Source organism: Schistocerca gregaria, chromosome X, assembly GCF_023897955.1.
Source record: "Schistocerca gregaria isolate iqSchGreg1 chromosome X, iqSchGreg1.2, whole genome shotgun sequence".
In the NCBI taxonomy this organism is placed as follows: Eukaryota; Metazoa; Arthropoda; class Insecta; order Orthoptera; family Acrididae; genus Schistocerca; species Schistocerca gregaria.
The window spans coordinates 461,119,894-461,139,034 of record NC_064931.1 but is presented as its reverse complement, the minus strand read 5'-3'; positions in this window follow the sequence as shown (position 1 = coordinate 461,139,034).

The following is a 19,141-nucleotide window of genomic DNA, read 5'->3' as shown; positions in this document are numbered from 1 at the left end:
TGAAGATAAGGTGGATAGATCACGTAACTAATGAGGAGGTATTGAATAGGATTGGGGAGAAGAGAAGTTTGTGGCACAACTTGACTAGAAGAAGGGATCGGTTGGTAGGACATGTTTTGAGGCATCAAGGGATCACAAATTTAGCATTGGAGGGCAGTGTGGAGGGTAAAAATCGTAGAGGGAGACCGAGAGATGAGTACACTAAGCAGATTCAGAAGGATGTAGGTTGTAGTAGGTACTGGGAGATGAAGCAGCTTGCACAGGATAGAGTAGCATGGAGAGCTGCATCAAACGAGTCTCAGGACTGAAGACAACAACAACAACAACTTAGGGAATACAATTACAAGTAACCTAAATTTGAAAGATCACATAGATGATTTTGTGGGTAGAGCAAATCTAAGACTTTAATTCACTGTCAGAACACTTAGAAGGTGCAGCAGATCTACTAAAGACACTGCTTACACCACACTTGTCCGTCATATTTTGGAGTATTGTTCCGCGGTGCGGGACCCGCAACAGGTGGGACTGACGGATTATATCGAAAAACTTCAAAGAAGGGCGGCTCGTTTTGAATTATCGCGATATAGGGGAGATAGTGCCACAGACATGATACGTGAGTTGGAGCGGCAATCATTGAAACAAAAGCGTTTTTCGTTGCGACGGGATCTTCTCAGAAAATTCCAATCACCTGTTTTCTCCCCCGACTGCGAAAACATTGTGTTGGAACCTACCTGCATAGGGACACACGATCATCAGGATAAAATAAGAGAAATCAGGGTTGGAAAACATGCGAACATACTGCTGGATTCCCGAATCTCCAAGATGTCAACAGATCGCCGGAAAAGCATGAAGAAATACAAAAATTTAAGTGCTTGTTTTTGTCGTCCGTCGTTTGAGAGTGGAACGGTAGAGACAGTTTGAAGGTGGTACATAGAACCCTCTTCCAGACACTTAATTGTGAATAGCAGAGTAATCACGTAGATGTGTTTTCATCTGCTGTAGTGTACGATTCAGGTCGTCATTAACATTGCTAGTAATCGTAAGCGGTTCGCTAACGTGAATCCTTACACTTCATGTCCTAGTCTTCACGCCTGCTCTATACTGCACATCGTGTCGAAAAAGGTGAAACTGTGTCGTTCTCCTGGAAATTCACTCTCACGAAGGACACTCTGTACATCATTCTCTTACTTAATTGAGCATTCTACATATACATCAACACTGACACTCCAGAGACCACTCGCTCTACCACTGTAATTTCCTCACTTTGTGGATGGCGTGTTAGACGAGGGACCATCGACGAACCTCCGTATGAACTCCATTTTCTCTGGTACTGATGCCCATGCTAATTTCACGAAATGTAATATTTTGCGTTAGTTTTTGCCGATGGAACTTTCTCGAATTTTTTACGGTAAACCTCTTCTCGTAGAGAAACACACCTCAGGTAATGTCTACCCTTAGGTTTGACGGGCTCCCTGTAACGATATAGCGCGTACTAAAAGAATATGTGCTGTATATGTGCTATAGAACTTCACTATTATATCTACTATGGCCCCAGATTAACGAGAAAGCACTCAAATATTGGTCAGTAAATGTTTTATAACACATTACTTTCGTGGAGAATTATATTTTCTTAGAAAAATTACACTGATCGCTGCCTAATTTCTGCTTTTCATACAAGCAATTTTAAGTTGGCGTTTCACATATGGGCGGACACTCCTAGATGTTTTACAGTTGTTTTGGTTTCTATTGGTTTGTCGCCAATATCGTAATCGACCTGCAGTCGGGCTTTCTGCCTATTAATGTGCAGTAAGTTACTTTTATTTACATTAAGAGACATTATCAATTATCCACTATCTTGTCTCGGCAGCCGTCAACCGTTGTGCGGTTTTTTTCATGATATACTTGTTGCAAATGTAGTTAGAGGATCTGAGAGTATGGCCATAAATGACTGATCGGGGAAACTATGAAAGACGAGTATTACACCCACTATTTTCTGAAAAAGGTAACAGCTGTCGTATCGTAGCTTCACAGCCTAACCTAACTAGTGCACAGACGGATGAAATGTACGACACGCACAACTACCACCAACGCAGTAGCAGCTGGCATCGAATTGACACTGCCCCTCTAAACTGTGCGCTTACATATTATGGACTCAATCCTAGGATTCTGTGCCGTATGTAAATAATTACCTTCCCATAACCGACTGGATTCTTTGCTACTTTTACGTCTTCTGTATTAAATCGTTTATTGTCACCCTGTCGTAACAGCTTAATGTCACTGCTGTACTATCGATCGCGTTTTCGTTATTCGCCGAGCGCCATGTATGGATCGAAAGCCATGAGCTGCTCATTATATTTATTTTGGAAATTTCGTAGAGCGTTGTTTCGGCACTTCATACCCGAGTCCACAGCTGGTTTTCTCTTGCAGCTCAAGGTGAAATATACCAAGTATGGCAGTCTCACATTTGCAGTGTTTTTGTTAACAATGGGACGTAATATTTTAATGTTTATAATAGCTGGGACGCCCGGATTCATTCAGGGAGATCATATGAGATTGTGTGGTAGTTGGAATAAGAGGATAAACGTTAAGGTATAAGAGGTAAAAAAAAGTACTCAAAATTTGTTCTCACTATTTACAATAATTGTTTCATTTGGTTATCCACGTTATATATAAGTACAAATTTTTCAAACTTCCTACGTTGTGTGAGTGAAACAGTCCTCGTTATTGCCATTCCAGTGCATACATCCAGCAACTAACGTTTTCAAAGATGTAGTATTTTGTGATGACTTCATTAAATCTCATTTGTTTTGTTCATAAAACTCAGGCTATGATGTCGTGTCGATGCATGGAGCTGGTCCGCATCTTAGTTGTTCTTTGGTTTCTGGCCACGACAAGTTGCATGTGAATGTTGTGAAGAGGTCAGGTCGTCCATATTTTCTTATGCAGGTCATGGAATCTTGAGTGCATTAGTGCACGTGTCTCTGACTTCCTGTGTATGATGAGGGTAAGATTACGACTGTTCCAATGTCATCATAGCAGTCGTCATGTATGATTGCGTCTCGTTGGTGGATATACGCTTCCGTTTGTAGTTTCCTCTCATTCAGTCTCATGTAAAGCATCCGTTCCGCTTCTATTATTGCATACATATCTACCAGGGACTTCGGAATAAATGGCGTGTGTTGCGAGTGCGGTTGATATATTTCATTGTATTTGATCATTAGGCGATTGGCACACACCTCCGTGCAAGTGACTTTTTTCTTTTTATCTAACCCTGTTTCAGTTCGGATTTGCTTCACATTAAAATGATATAGTTCCTATCCGTGGTGAAGGAATTATGGATACTGGAGGGCATCTTGTGAATGGTGCGTCTTTGCAATGCTTTGTATTCCTTGTCTTCTTCGTTGTACAATTGTCACTGATTGTGTTTTCATTTTTCACGATTACAATGACGACTTCGTCTATCTGAGGTGCATTAAATAGACGTTCGTGGTCTCCAGATTGTGTTCTTTGGTAATGTAAAAATTTCTGCGGAGATGCTTCCAGTGATATTAACCGAATTTCTCCATTCATGCAACAAACTCCTGGTCTTTCCCTAAGGTGAATTTTTTTGCTTTGCAAATTTGCGAGATGTTCTCCATTTTTCCGTTTACTGCGGGTTTGTGTTTGTTATATTCTTTCATCGGGTCATAGTGGAATGCTTCATTTGTTAGGTTGCACTGTTTACTAGTATCGCCCGCGCTTCCTGTAGGGTTATATTTCCGTGGCTGGCTTCAGTTTACATTCTATTATTATGAGATTGTGCAGCAATTCTTAATTCTTCAATCCATTTATTTCGTTGTTCTTTGGATTCTCTGCTTCTGGCGGTGGTCATTCTCGTTTGCGGAGAACTTTAACGTGCTTCACGCTTTTCGTCTGTTTCTGAAGTATAAATCAGATCTACTTTTTACTAATACTGACACTCAGTACACTTTACACACATTTCACACCTTATTCTCCATTTATATTCAGTCACTGTATCACTTTGAGTACTGACGCTTGACCATTTGCTTTATTCCTCACTGCACTACTTTTCCTGTTCCTCCCTTCGTCACTGATGAGAAATTGACGTTAGAATCCACGACAGATGTTTTTATACCCCAGCCCCACCAGTGGCGAATTCCAGAACATACCTAAAATGTTGCTAATGGTGCACAATGTTGCACGACATTCCACTACATTCGCAAGTATTCTGGAATGTTACACAATGATATGGGATGTTCCCGAACGTTCTTGAATCTTCTAGAGGCCGAAACGTCCTAGCCCTTATATCGTCAAAAGCACGAACTTCAGATACATGCAGGAACCTTCTTCATGGATATTGGATAGACGGCTACCCAACCATACAACTCACTTGATAGTACCAGGACTCGTTTCTGGGTTTTAACGGGACGCACATTGTACACTTATTTTTATAATAGGTACTGATTACAATCAACTACATGTCATAAGTGTTCCTATTTAGCTCTGTGAGGAAACATCAGTGATTTTTGGAGTCCTGCGAAACCTGTGGTTGACGTATGTTTAGTTTTCTGGTTGTATATTGGTGTTTTGATATTACATACTTACACTAACATTCTGGTGAAACTAGGAAGAAGTATTAAAACAGAGGGAAATATAAATTTAGTTTAGTGATGAGTAGAACATGTGATTATAAAGATGATATAGCTAACGAGTTTCTTAGAGGCGTGTATCCAAAACCAGCTGCCAAATGTGACCGACGACTTGGTGATAGAAATTTTGCTACGTTACTGGTTTCAATGCCCACGTGTCTAAGATTAAGTTATTGCACCAACACGAATGGCGTCAAAGTATCGTCTTGTTCCAATTCTGGTACATGCAGCCTAAAAATAAAATGAAGTATGCTGCAATGTGCTTATGCGCCATAGTTTCAGGAAAGCGCCGCACCATTTTTCGAGACCAGCATTTAAGCAACAAAACTAGACTGCTACGACCAGAGAATATAGCATCTCACAAGTTCGTAACTTGATGGCGTACGGTGTGAAAGATGCAAAAGAAGGCGAACAGGTTTTGGGTTGAAAAACGAATTAGTAATTGCAGGCTCGGAAATTAACACAAAGGTAAAAGAATAAAAAAATTTTCTAATATTTTTTAAGCGTAGAAAGTATGGAGGCTGGTGTGTGTATGAGTAAATATTTTTAGATATCCGATTTTATGTCAAAAACCGTTGAGCATGACCCTGGTTTGGTAGTCGATGATTCTCAAAGGGAGTCGGAATCTGCTTCAGATAACTGTGGTTAGCAGGAACTTAAAGTAGAAGCAGAGACAATGAAAGCGGTGGGGAAATGAAGCATAGACAGTGAGGGTATGGCCAAGAAGGACATGAGATTTCAATCAGCCCTGTTAGCTTTCAAGCAAATGCTTACTAGCATTAGAGAAGATGATTCTAGCATTAAGCAAGATTCATACTACTTATGTAAGAGTTATCAGCAAGATCAAGGTTCACACCAAAAGTTCTCTAACTAAGTTAATGAAAGTGTTAATTTTTGAGGTCATATACTGGAGTTTTGATGTAGGAAAGCTGAAAAGTGACTTTAACGTTGGGGTTCAAGTAATGGAGATTCATTGTCATACGTAGATGTGTAAGGCTGGCTCTGATTGTAAAAGAGCATACAAAACGCAAAGGAACAGGTCACAGATTTTAAGTCGTCTCTGGATAACTGGTTGATTCATGTGCAGGCTCATTGTGCTGCAGTGGATGAAGGTCTATAATTCTAATATACTGGAGGGGTGAGAGAAGATACGCTAAGTAGAGAGTAGTGTGTCAAAAATGTTCAAATGTGTGTGAAATGTTATGGGACTTAACTGGTAAGGTCATCAGTCCCTAAGCTTACACAATACTTAACCTACATCATGCTAAGGACAAACACACATACCCATGCCCGATGGAGGACTCGAACCTCCACTGGGACTAGCCGCACAGTCCATGACTGCAACACCCTAGACCGCTCGGCTAATCCCACACGGCAGTAGTGTGTCAGTGTATTGGAGTCTTCGTCATGTACTGGTAAGAGTATGGTTGTGGAAAATGTTCTAGAGAAATGTGAAAATTTTTGAATGTTAGGCTGAGTGTGATCATTTTACTCTGTAGAGTTTTGAAAGTTTTTAGATATGTTTTACCTGGTTATTGGAATAAAAAACGAGAAGATATCGTTCATCAATAGTAACCTCATTGGCGATGCTTTTACGTGAAGGACAGTAGCCACAGAGATACGTGAAACAGTGAAGCAGTTTGAAGCTAAATTTCTGTTGAAGTATTAGTTAAAGGGATAACTAGTGTCATTATGCCATTGAATAACCCCATGTGAACGAACGTTAAACGAAAAAGCAAGTAATGTAGTTTGCGAGGAGATAGAGTCTCCTGTGAATTGATAACTGTTCCTTGGACCAAAGAAGAGACTATGCTGGGAAAGGATGAAAAGAAAGTGTGTGAGAGAGAAAGGAAATTTTATGGGAATTACCACATGTGAATGTAATGAAACAGCAAGTAATGTTAGTGAGGAGATATAATCTCCTGTGAATAGATAACTCGTCCTTCGACAAAAGAAAAAACTATGTAGCGAAAGGATGAAAAGAAAGCGTGAGAGAGAGAAAGGAAATTTTATGGGATAGGAAAAGGCTTCCAAGTTTGTAGTGGGAGACTTATTTTTATTAAAGATTGAAGAAAAACCCAAGCGAATAAATGTTGAAATAATGAAATATATCTGAGTTTTTTATCATGCTCTGTTTGATGTTAAAACGGCTCTGAACACTATGGGACTTAACATCTGAGGTCATCAGTCTCCTAGACTTAGAACTACACTCCTGGAAATTGAAATAAGAACACCGTGAATTCATTGTCCCAGGAAGGGGAAACTTTATTCACACATTCCTGGGGTCAGATACATCACATGATCACACTGACAGAACCACAGGCACATAGACACAGGCAACAGAGCATGCACAATGTCGGCACTAGTATAGTGTATATCCACCTTTCGCAGCAATGCAGGCTGCTATTCTCCCATGGAGACGATCGTAGAGATGCTAAATGTAGTCCTGTGGAACGGCTTGCCATGCCATTTCCACCTGGCGCCTCAGTTGGACCAGCGTTCGTGCTGGACGTGCAGACCGCGTGAGACAACGCTTCATCCAGTCCCAAACATGCTCAATGGGGGAAAGATCCGGAGATCTTGCTGGCCAAGGTAGTTGACTTACACCTTCTAGAGCACTTTGAGTGGCACGGGATACATGCGGACGTGCATTGTCCTGTTGGAACAGCAAGTTCCCTTGCCGGTCTAGGAATGGTAGAACGATGGGTTCGATGACGGTTTGGATGTACCGTGCACTATTCAGTATCCACTCGACGATCACCAGAGGTGTACGGCCAGTGTAGGAGATCGCTCCCCACACCATGATGCCGGGTGTTGGCCCTGTGTGCCTCGGTCGTATGCAGTCCTGATTGTGGCGCTCACCTGCACGGCGCCAAACACGCATACGACCATCATTGGCACCAAGGCAGAAGCGACTCTCATCGCTGAAGACGACACGTCTCCATTCGTCCCTACATTCACGCCTGTCGCGACACCACTGGAGGCGGGCTGCACGATGTTGGGGCGTGAACGGAAGACGGCCTAACGGTGTGCGGGACCGTAGCCCAGCTTCATGGAGGCGGTTGCGAATGGTCCTCGCCGATACCCCAGGAGCAACAATGTCCCTAATTTGCTGGGAAGTGGCGGTGCGGTCCCCTACGGCACTGCGTAGTATCCTACGGTCTTGGCGTGCATCCGTGCGTCGCTGCGGTCCGGTCCCAGGTCGACAGGCACGTGCACCTTCCGCCGACCACTGGCGACAACATCGATGTACTGTGGAGACCTCACGCCCCACGTGTTGAGCAATTCGGCGGTACGTCCACCAGGCCTCCCGCATTCCCACTATACGCCGTCGCTCAAAGTCCGTCAACTGCACATACGGTTCACGTCCACGCTGTCGCGGTATGCTACCAGTGTTAAAGACTGCGTTGGAGCTCCGTATGCTACGGCAACTGGCTGACACTGACGGAGGCGGTGCACAAATGCTGCGCAGCTAGCGCCATTCGACGGCCAACACCGCGGTTCCTGGTGTGTCCGCTGTGCCGTGCATGTGATCATTGCTTGTACAGCCCTCGCGCAGTGTCCGGAGCAAGTATGGTGGGTCTGACACACCGGTGTCAATGTGTTCTTTTTTCCATTTCCAGGAGTGTATTTAAACCTAACTAACCTAAGGACATCACGCAGATCCATGCCCGAGGCAGGATTTGAACCTGCGACCGTAGCGGTCGCGCGGTTCTAGACTGACGCGCCTAGAACCACTCGGCCACGTCGGCCGGCTCTGTTTGATGTGAATGGTAAACAGCATGACAATGACTAAACGTTGATGTATAACAAATTGGGGAAAGAGACTAGGTGCAGAAACATAATATACCTAAGGCCTTAGACGAAGAGATACAGTTACAATTCCTACATAATTTGCTGCTCTGTACAGAAATGTAGTCAGCAAGAATGGAATTCTGGAGATGGGTGTGGGATTTCTTCCAATTTCTTATCTGGAGTCTTATTCCTTCTACTGTGCTGTGTATAATTTTGGTGCAGAATTAGTTACGGTGTGTGCAGAATTGTGAGAGAAAATGGTATAATGTTCGGCGAGAAGTATATGTGACAATGTATTTGTTGCGACAGTGAAATTTAGTGGGAGACTGAAGTAGAGGAGTGAATGTGAAACTTTATTTTCTTTCACTTATACATATTGCAGAGGCAGAGGTGAGCATTACCAAAGTGGAAATATATACCATAGTTAAGAACTACAAATAGTTTGTGCACAGTGAGCCAACTATAGTCAAAAGACTGCGTTCTTGTTGGTATATTATTATTGGTTGTAAATGTTTTGCTTTGTGCGTTAATTTATTTCCAGCTGTCTTTGCATTTCAGACGTCAATTTTGTGATATTTATGTTTAAATGGTAGAATAATGCATCTGTACTGCAAAATCTCGACAGTAGCGCAAGTGATACTCGATATGTGATGCGGAAAGTACGTAATACATCATCGTTAAAAGTGCAACAGAAATTCTGTCTGCGGATTTGATTTCAACCTACCAGGTGGCTCTATAGTGAATGATAATATTTGTCTTTCTGTTATAAACAATATCTACCAGGCATTATATTTAAGTTGCTAAGCTGAACCTGAATCAATGGCTCTTACATTTTAGAACATGAATTATCCAGTGAAGTATTTGGTATTGTGAGTAGTAAATCGTGATTAACGTCTATGCAGTAGTAGTACTTACGCAACAGCGTTCATGTTGTACTGATATATAATAGAGTAGAAGGATAAGTTATCTTGCAGCTAAACTTGGTTGTGTGACATATTTAAGACGTAAACAGTATTCTACACCAAACGCAAGATGTAATACGTCTGTTAATATGTGGTTAATATGATTTGACTCATTAAATAATAAGTCGTGTGCATGGAAGCTGCAGTAACGAATTATGCAGTATGAAATGGTGGGCTGAAGGGCTGAATTTTACAGCCATTGAACCAGATTCCTGCAACAAGAAGTACTACTGAAACTGCAACAAGACAGGTGAATCATACACAAAGGTACTTTCATGACGTTTTTCACCAGAATGGGATCGTTCCCGGACTTGTTTTACAATAAATGCTATGTAGGTATTATAATTTAACGAATATGTTAGCGAAGGTAAGTTATAGGTAAATGAACTGAATGACTGTGATTTCAGTATGTACTGAATAAGGTGACATTGCCAGAGGGACTGAAAAGTACTGTTTTGTAAATTGTGGATATATAGATCTCAGAGACGTATATTCTTTAGTGACGTAGGCTATATACTTCCCTTTCTCCATTTTCTAGCCAAGCCAATACTCGGTTTCTTATGGCCTTTTTGTCGAAGGGAGAATATAAACTCCAATATTCCTTCATTTATGGTTGTTACAAACTTTATTCTACGTCCATTATTTTCGTCACTCATTGATTCTCTTCATAGAGGATTCATATTAATATAAGAATTGAATTAGTTTTTAGCACGTGTGACTATGTTAAAAGAATGTGTGTCTCAAGCGAAACTCCAGCATTAGGTGCTTGGCTGTGTGTGAACATAAGCTTAAACAAGCAGTATATTGCAAAACAACATCTCGAACTGTGTAGATCGTGTGTGTAAATACATAGGTGCCCGAAATAACTCATATTTTGAATAAAGAAAGGAATTTCAGTGAACCGACTATTGTTCTTAGTTTCATCAACACGCATAATTATTTAAGATTAAATGACAATTGATGTTTGGTGCCGAAGACCTGTGTAATAGTAACTACTCTGATTGCGTAATTATTCCCGTTTACTTTTCGTTACACACAAGCTGAGCAAGTAAGGAAATTAATCTATTTTTTTGTTATGTACAGAATATCAACAGCTCTTCTCCTACTATGAATCATTTGGAGGGAGAACATGACACAGTAGCGAGAGTGTAGTCAGGCCTCGGTCGGCGACACCTCCTATTACGAAGCTATGTCTTTCCTTCCGTTATCAGCTGACACAGCGTTGAGCGCGACTTCTACCAAATTCTCTGGAAGGAGGCGTATCGCCGAGCCTTCCTCAGAGATAGCTCCCAGAGTGACAAAGACGCAATACTTGCGATGCTGGTACATCTCAACCACGTGTCGACCATGGTGACATAGTAGAACAGATAAGACCGCAAACCAGTGTTCGGAAGAAGGAATGTCTAATCCCCGTCTGACCGGCCAAAATCACATATTACGAAACCCTCCATCGATTGTGTGATTAGAAAATTCCGAGTTTCATCACCAATAATTATCCAACTTCAGTAGTGTTGTCTCTCTATTAATCACTTTAGCCTTTCTTCATTCTTCGCCATTAAGGGGTCTCTTATTAAAATTATAAAGAGAGAGGAGAGAGCGAGAGAGCAAAATTTTGCGTCCACTGCAGAATTCATCTATCTGTTTAAAATACACTAAATCTTAAAATTATACTCACGTGAAGTGAACAAGTCGCGTCAGAAAACAAGAAGAATATATCATCCAAGCAGAAACCTCAAATTAAATAAATGTGGGTCACATCGTTCTGCTGCGAAATGGGGAAAACGGAAATTATGTTCATATCACCAGCACCCTCGTATTCATGACTGAGAAAGAGAGAGACAGACGTAAGAACAGCATTCGATCGAATATTTTTTCACGTGGAACGCTCTCTAGCGTTAACAATCAAATACTCATCAACACTTTTGTTAGTAATGTAGCTTTCACAGACTTTATTAACAATGTAATTTGTGCAAATCCAAGTTTCATATAAATAAACTACTGGCAATTTAATTTAAAAAAATAATTTTTTTCATAAAAATATATTTTTAGTGCCCTCTGTTTGTAATTAAATTTTGGCTCTCCTCTTATCGATGGCTTAATATGACTATTTTAAAACCTAAGCCCTTAGAAAAAGTATTTTTATTGAAAACTCTCTTCGTTAGTCTTAAATACTAGCACTTTCCGCTAAAAGAGTAAGGTCTTCGCACTGTTAATGACCTGTTCTAGTCTTCATAATCTCGCACAAATACGTGACTAATAGTACATTCATGCATTTCCTCGAGAAGGCTTAGTGTGTTCCTTCAGTCCCATTCCTCTTGGCATCTTGTGCCTCTTTTCCAAATTGGAGACACCTTTCTGCTCAAAACATTTTCTAAGAAGAAATTTCTGTCCGCAATGCGAGAGAACCACATCCACTATATATGCTTGTAACTGCTGTACGTATTCGTGTGGCTGTTGTTTCTTCTCAAATAGTTTGTGCTAATTATCTGGTTTACGTTCAATGTGAGGGAAAACCACAGCAATGTTAGACAATAGTAATCTGTGTAATGTAAATTATTTGAACAGCCGAAGCGATTACAAAACTAATACTTTTGTGACATTTTTTCATAAAGTAGGTAATTCATTTATGTTTAATATTATAGCCGAAACCAAAAGCTTAACACTGCATGTAGAATCTATGTAGAACTCGTGTATAACTCTGATATATACCTTAAACAAACTCGTAAACTGTAATCGTAAGACGACTGTTTCTTGTACATTTCGATACTAATGAAGCCACAACTCGTCTGTAGACTATACTAGATAAAACTACATGTACTACATACTGTATATTTAGCACCACCAAAGTCACGTTCACCCCCGCCAACAGATCAAGTCACGTGCTTTTCTTAGCAGCATGTAGGTCCCAGCCCCCTCCTCCCCCTACACCCTCTTCCACCCTCCTCCCACCAATCTACCCTAATGGTGGGAATTTCAAATTTTGACAGGAATTACGAATTTACGTGGGTATTTCATTGTCCCAGGGCGGTGCTTACATCCCGAACCTGGGGATTGGTGGGATAATGAAATTGGCACTTTCCTTTCCACGATACGAACTCTTGTTCTCCTGGGCGGAAGGCTGAAGTGCACCCCTATAACACAGTTAAACCACCAATGGCGGTTGGAATTGACGGGAAATAAAAAATGGCTGTGCCCTATCTGGGACTCGGACCCTGTTTCTGCTGCATGAAAGCCCACGTGCACCCCCAACACGTGGAAACTGTCCAGATGCGGTTGAGAAAGGTTAGGTTAGTGCACTTTATTTATTTTTGGTCTGTAAACTGAATAAATTGATTTTTTTCCTAATTTCAGTAGGAGAGTTGGATTGAATTACAACTTTGTCAGATTGCATAGGTAATGCCTTTCAATAGACTGCATTGCGTTTTGTAATGAATAGCTGGATTCTATTTTCTCTACAACACTTACAAAATGATAATTAAAAGTGTTTTCTTCTTCTAACTTCTTGTTAAGAAACGTTTCATTGAGTTTGATAGAATACAGTCTTTCTCTGCCCTCGGTTGCCCTGTTTACCTTTAAACAATATTCCAAATTGTTTTAATTTTATTATTAGATGTGCTAATCTCAAACATAATTCACATACTTCTGGACTTTTTAATCATTTTTCTTAATGTAATGCTTTAGTTTTGATGATTTTTCACTGCTTCAGGATCATTCCTCCTCCTAGCAGTAAGATAGATTTCCCTCTTCCGTTTACAAGATATTTTTATCTCTTTAGTAAGCCCTAGCTTTTACATGGTTTCTTACTATTATATTTCTCTGTTTTCTTAGGGAAACTGTTTTCAAATATACTCACAAGGGCATCTTGAAATAGGTTAAATTTCAAATTAACATCACGCTTCCTGTACACCTCATCCCAGAGTAAGTGTTGTAAGCTTTACCTAAGATACTCAATTCTTAAATTGTAGATTGACCGCACTATTTTGGAGGACTGTTTGACATTAGTGATGGAACAATATCATTTACTGTAACTAGCTGTGCGTCTTGATCAGACAGACAATTCTTAATAGGATAATTTTACGTGATTAAATTTATCTGTGTCTATGAAGTCATAATCTATCAGTGTGCTGCTTTCCTGTACCACCCGAGTAGGAAAATCAATAACTGACGTCAGATTGAAAGAAAAAATTAAAACTTCTAGGTCAAGCTTTTTTTCCTCTGTCTCACAGATAGCACAACAAAGAATCCAAGTTTTCAAAAATAGCTCATAATTTCCTAAAGGGAAAATATATACCGCTACAATAACAGAAGTGCTATTATTTCCTATAAGCTCACACGCACATGCTTCTGTATGTTGCACAGCGTATTTTTTTTTTAATTTCCCAGTTTTTCACACTATGACAGATTTTAAAATGTATGGCAACTCCTCCTCTCTTCATAGTGTCTCTACTTACATGTGCTGAAAGCTTTTATCCACCTACATTTGCTATTTCCATACCTGCGACTACATGAGGTTCACAGAGGCATAGTACATCTATTCCACACTCAGTTTCTAAATATTCTAAACAAACAAGATGCTCGTCTACGTTGTTTTTTAATTCCCTCACATTATGATGCAATATACTAACATTATTTTTCACTTTGCTTCTATGAGAATCCTGTAACATAATAACATAATTTTTCCCGTACCGTTACGAGAATCTCGTCATATTTTAACATCTCTAGTACCTGCCTGTCTGAGATTCTCACTAATCTTAATTTAAATGAATGTTAATAACAAAGATCAGGACAAATTACAAAGTCATAAGCATAGTGCCACACAAGGACAGCACAAAACCGCAATACAACTTAAGAACTGATGATACCCTACAACTGGTGGTATTATGCTGGGAAAAATTTCGCAATACCACTCGAAACTAGCAATAGACACCCTCAAAGTATACTCTATACCTACAAACCGGCGGGAAAAAGGCTGTTGTGTAAGGTATTATCTAAATTCTTTTTTTTGGGAAATACGTTCAACTGATAATGCTGGTGTTGGACCGAGACGAGTTTAATGAGTGTATCACCTGTACGCATACAGTATCTATCGCTGTTTCACGTCAGAGTTCGCTACAGATACCTGCTCAAAGACCATCCTGCCGCCCAGGTAATCGAAGCCAAGACACACTACCACAAAGGATGGAAATGAAATGCATCATAGTTGTAATTAGGCTTCAAAATTCTCGTGCAAAAACCAGCATTCGTAATGAACTCGTTATAATGCTCCACGTGTACTGGGGGAAATTCATCGTATTAAAAGACTGCAGAGTGCAGAAGGGGCGGTAGTTGAATGTGCCTTCTTGAGCATGTACAATCAAAAAGCCGAAAACCAAAACCTTCTCACATCCCCTCACGCCTCCCCCTTCCCCGTCCCCCTCTCTACGATGCTCCTCAGAGAGTCTTGTGCCCCATTACCACCATCTAAGGCCACTGTGCGCACTCGGCTTTCCACCATCTGGCTGCTACCTTAAGCCAACGCTGCCACGCTTGCACAATAGCGTGTATAGTCAACAGAACAAAAGGAGACAAAATGACGGCCGCCTCAAATGCAACTTTCTTTCTAAAATATAGCGACAGATACCCCACACACCGCCGTTGGGCAGAAAGCGGCAGTGTCCGGCGACCGCTGGCAGTAGTCGCAGCCCCTTTGCGCCACTCGCAATCAGTGGCATGCCTTGAGACGACGATCCTCGACAACTACAAGTGAAATTAAGTAGCATAACATAGCTCATCTGGAGAACGATCCAGATGGCCTGCAAAACTCGGCTTTCCACCATCTAGCCAACGCCGTAACTCAACGCTCCTATGACACCACAGAAGCGTGTAGACTCAACTAAACAATAGGAGATAAAAGGACGACCACCTTAAGTGCAACTTGTTCGTCTAAAATATACCGACAGAGCCCTGACACGCAGCCCTCTCAGACAGAGAGCAGCTGTGTCCAGCGACCACCACAGTAGACACTCCCTCCTCCCTCTCCTTGCTGCAGTCCACTGTTAGGTGACGGAGAACCAACAATTCTATTTGATGTCAATGCATCTATAATGAAGCACCTATTTAAAAAAGCAAAACACACAAGTTTCCTATTTCCACGACCGAGCGAGGTGGCGCAGTGGTTAAACACTGGACTAGCATTCGGGAGGACGACGGTTCAATCCCGCGTCCGGCCATCCTGATTTAGGTTTTCCGTGATTTCCCTAAATCGCTCCAGGCAAATGCCGGGATGGTTCCTTTCAAAGGGCACGGGCGACTTCCTTCCCCATCCTTCCCTAATCCTGTAAGTCCGATGACCTCGCTGTCTTGTCTCCTCCCCCAAAACCAACCAACCAACCAACCTATTTCCACGAAAATAGGTAAAGTCCATTTTCTTTTAGTTTTATGAGCAAAATCGGTATAGTTTTCACGTTCGACTGCAGTAGCTGCTCATTATTTTGTGACGTACAGCCACCCATCACAAACGATCAGCAGAGACATGCCGATCCTGCGTAAAATCAGGGAAACAATCTTCGACTATTTTCATGCGAGAACAATCGATCACCGCAGAATGTCCCCGTTATTTGGAAACCGTCATCAGAGTCATGAAAAAGTGAGAATTTAAAGTAAAGAAAATCTATATTAAGCAAGTTTATACACCTTGCTGAACAAATTACACGACCTCAAAGCTTCTCTCGCGTTCGGTAACTGTAAATAAACTCACTTGCACATGTGCATTATTGACATTTCAGACAAGCTCTCACGCGATTAGCACACATGTCGGAAAAAAATTCACTTAACGTTTAACAACAAAAAGCTATAATTCAAGAGATCGTAGCTATTATGTACACTATGAGAGGTAGCCTTTTCCCAATTCGATGCTATATCTTACTAGCATTTACGAAACATATCGTGAGAGCCTATCTCGCCCTGTGTAGGCGGGAGATTGAAATTTCCTTAAAAGATATGGTCGCAACGAAAATAAAAGAAAAGCTTGTGAAGAATCATTCCGTGTTACCCTAGACATCACTTCCATCCGCTAGGTGGGACATCATTGATATCAATTTGATAGGCTAATTAATTACATGGTTGATGAGGCTCACTTTGTATGGCTAGTAACTTTTATTTCAGCATTCGCATTACACTCGCCAAGTAGGACAACTCTGAGTCTGTGGAGGGAACATGATTTCTTTTCGAGGAGCCCTATTGAGAAATGAAAAAAAATATTTGAAGCCTTATGGGACTTAACTGCTAAGCTTACATACTACTTAACCTAAATTATCATAAGCATACACAGACACACCCGTCCCCGAGGGAGGACTCGAACCTCCGCCAGGACCAGCCGCACAGTCCATGACTGCAGCGCTCAGACCGCTCGGCTAATCCCACGCGGCCTTGAGAAATGACATCTGAAACTGACTACAGAGGTATTGTACACCCCACAACATACATTTCGCGTAAGAAGTGCGCTATTAAAAAACACGATCATAACGTCTATGTTACCTTCACTATGCATAAAAAGCGGTCTTGAGTTTACAGGCACACAGGGTCGCTAAAAGTGTTACACGTTCAGCCCGAAATGCTGTCCGCAATTTGTAATCAAGTCGATCCATTCAACGGCATATTTGCATTGGATCCTGTAGAGATGTCTTTTAATGATTACAGCCACTGGCGAACCATTTTCATGCCACTCTCGTATCTCGAAACGAGTCACCTTTCTTTTTTTCGAACATATCTGCTGAGGATCCCATTCACCAAGAACTCCAGAGCTATTTTCAGACAGACCCTCAGAATCTTTTATAACTGCTCCTAAGTCTCTGGCACGCCCTTCCTGCAGCTTAGTCCATGTGATCGTCCTAATTTAAGTCTGAACTGTGCGGAAGTCATTGAGCGCTAAATCTAATACCTGTTGCATCCAGGACGAATTGAGTTTATGCGACGGGAGCGCGATTTCACCACTCAGTGGAAATGGGAACATGGTCTCATAGCTCCGCCAATCGTTTACAGTGTGTAATACCGGCGCAAAACGAAGCTCTCCCCTGCACCATGAGGTGGTAGATGAGATAGAATGAGCAGTTATGGAGGTGTTTCTTGTTGGGAAAATTAGGAGAACTACACATCATAAAAGACATGGAGGAAGCACGAAGATTTTGCGACACATCTCCGAACAACATACAGGTAGTCCAAAGCAGATCTATGTCTCTCAGGGGACATTCATGTCTATTACCCAAACATATGTGGTGATCCTATAAAATATACAGGTATAGATTCATTGGAGCAGGTGGTTCGTGATCAAAGTCACATTCACAGACCAGTGTAAAGTTTCATCACCTATACTGTAGGATGATAATATTCAACAGAATATCAATCACACGAGAGGGCTCCCATGTTGCTCCTTCATAATCAGTTAAATATAGTGTTTTTTTTTTCGTTTGTAACGTACCCAATCAGTGTACACCGCCATACAATTTATCTACCATGACTTAGAGCTCCACGTCATCTGCTGCTAAACCGACATTAACACGTTTCCATCCTGGCTCTCACGGAAAACTTAACTTCTCATGGCATAAGCTATATAGCTTCCACACCACAGGCTAGTAGATGTAAAACAGAGACGCATTGTTTCTCATCGCCAAAAGCTGGCTGCTGTGGACTAGAGGGCGGGGATACGTGTCTGCTGTGGTGGTCGCTGGACACAGCTGCTCTCGGTATGGGAGGGCGGCGTGTCGGGGCTCTGTCGGTATATTTTAGACGAACAAGTTGCACTTGACATGGTCGTCCTTTTACCTCCTGTTGTTTAGTTGACTATACATGCTATTGTGCAGGCGTAGGAGCGTCGTCTTAAGACGGTGCCTTCTACCTCTTCCCACTACATTTGTTGTTGCTGTTATCTTTGGTGTCAGAAGTTGCCACTACATTAGGTGTCAGAATAGCAGACGCCGTATGCGAACTACGACATTCGAGCCCACTGCCTGAAATAGTCACAGAATGTGGAGAGTTTTAACCAGTTTTCTTTTGTGTGTTGGACATTTCCTTTGCTTTTAGTGCTTTTGCGTATGTTCATGGCAGACCATTGTAGATGTTTTGTGTGGGAATAGTATTTTTTGTTGTCAGAGTAAGTGTTAGTGTGTTTGGACAGTAAGATCTATTACTTTTTTTCGTGGCATTTCATTAATTTTTTATTGATGTGAGTATGCTGTAACTGAGTATAATGATACTGAGGTGTAGGGAGTCAGGTTATTTTTGTACTTAGTTGTTTTGTTTTGGGACTAACTCGGAATGAAAGCACCACAATGGCAGAGTCATGATCGTGAGGTGTGTCGGAACCAGAAGCGGTACTGATTTTTTTGGAAAAGGAAGCACAGTTGACAGCGGACAATACGCAGTTGAAGAGTGAATAAACATCTAGATGTGAGCGCTAAACAACATCGGATCTGTCGTTGTGGCCTAGGACGTCGCAGCAAGAGATTGATACAGCTGCCGTGAGTTTGTTTATTCCATTTTCTGGCAAGGCATCTGAGGATGTGCGTTCGTTTGTGGAGGGCTTGGAAACTTCAGCTCTGATGAATGGTTGGTCGGATGAACAGTTGTTACGTGTAGCCAAGATTAAATAAATGGGTGAAGCAAAGACATATGTAAGGTTTTCTGAGGCCTTAAGGTATGCAAGACAGTTTAAACAGTTAAAGGAGGGGCTTTTACATAGGTGCAAGAAACAGAATTGCG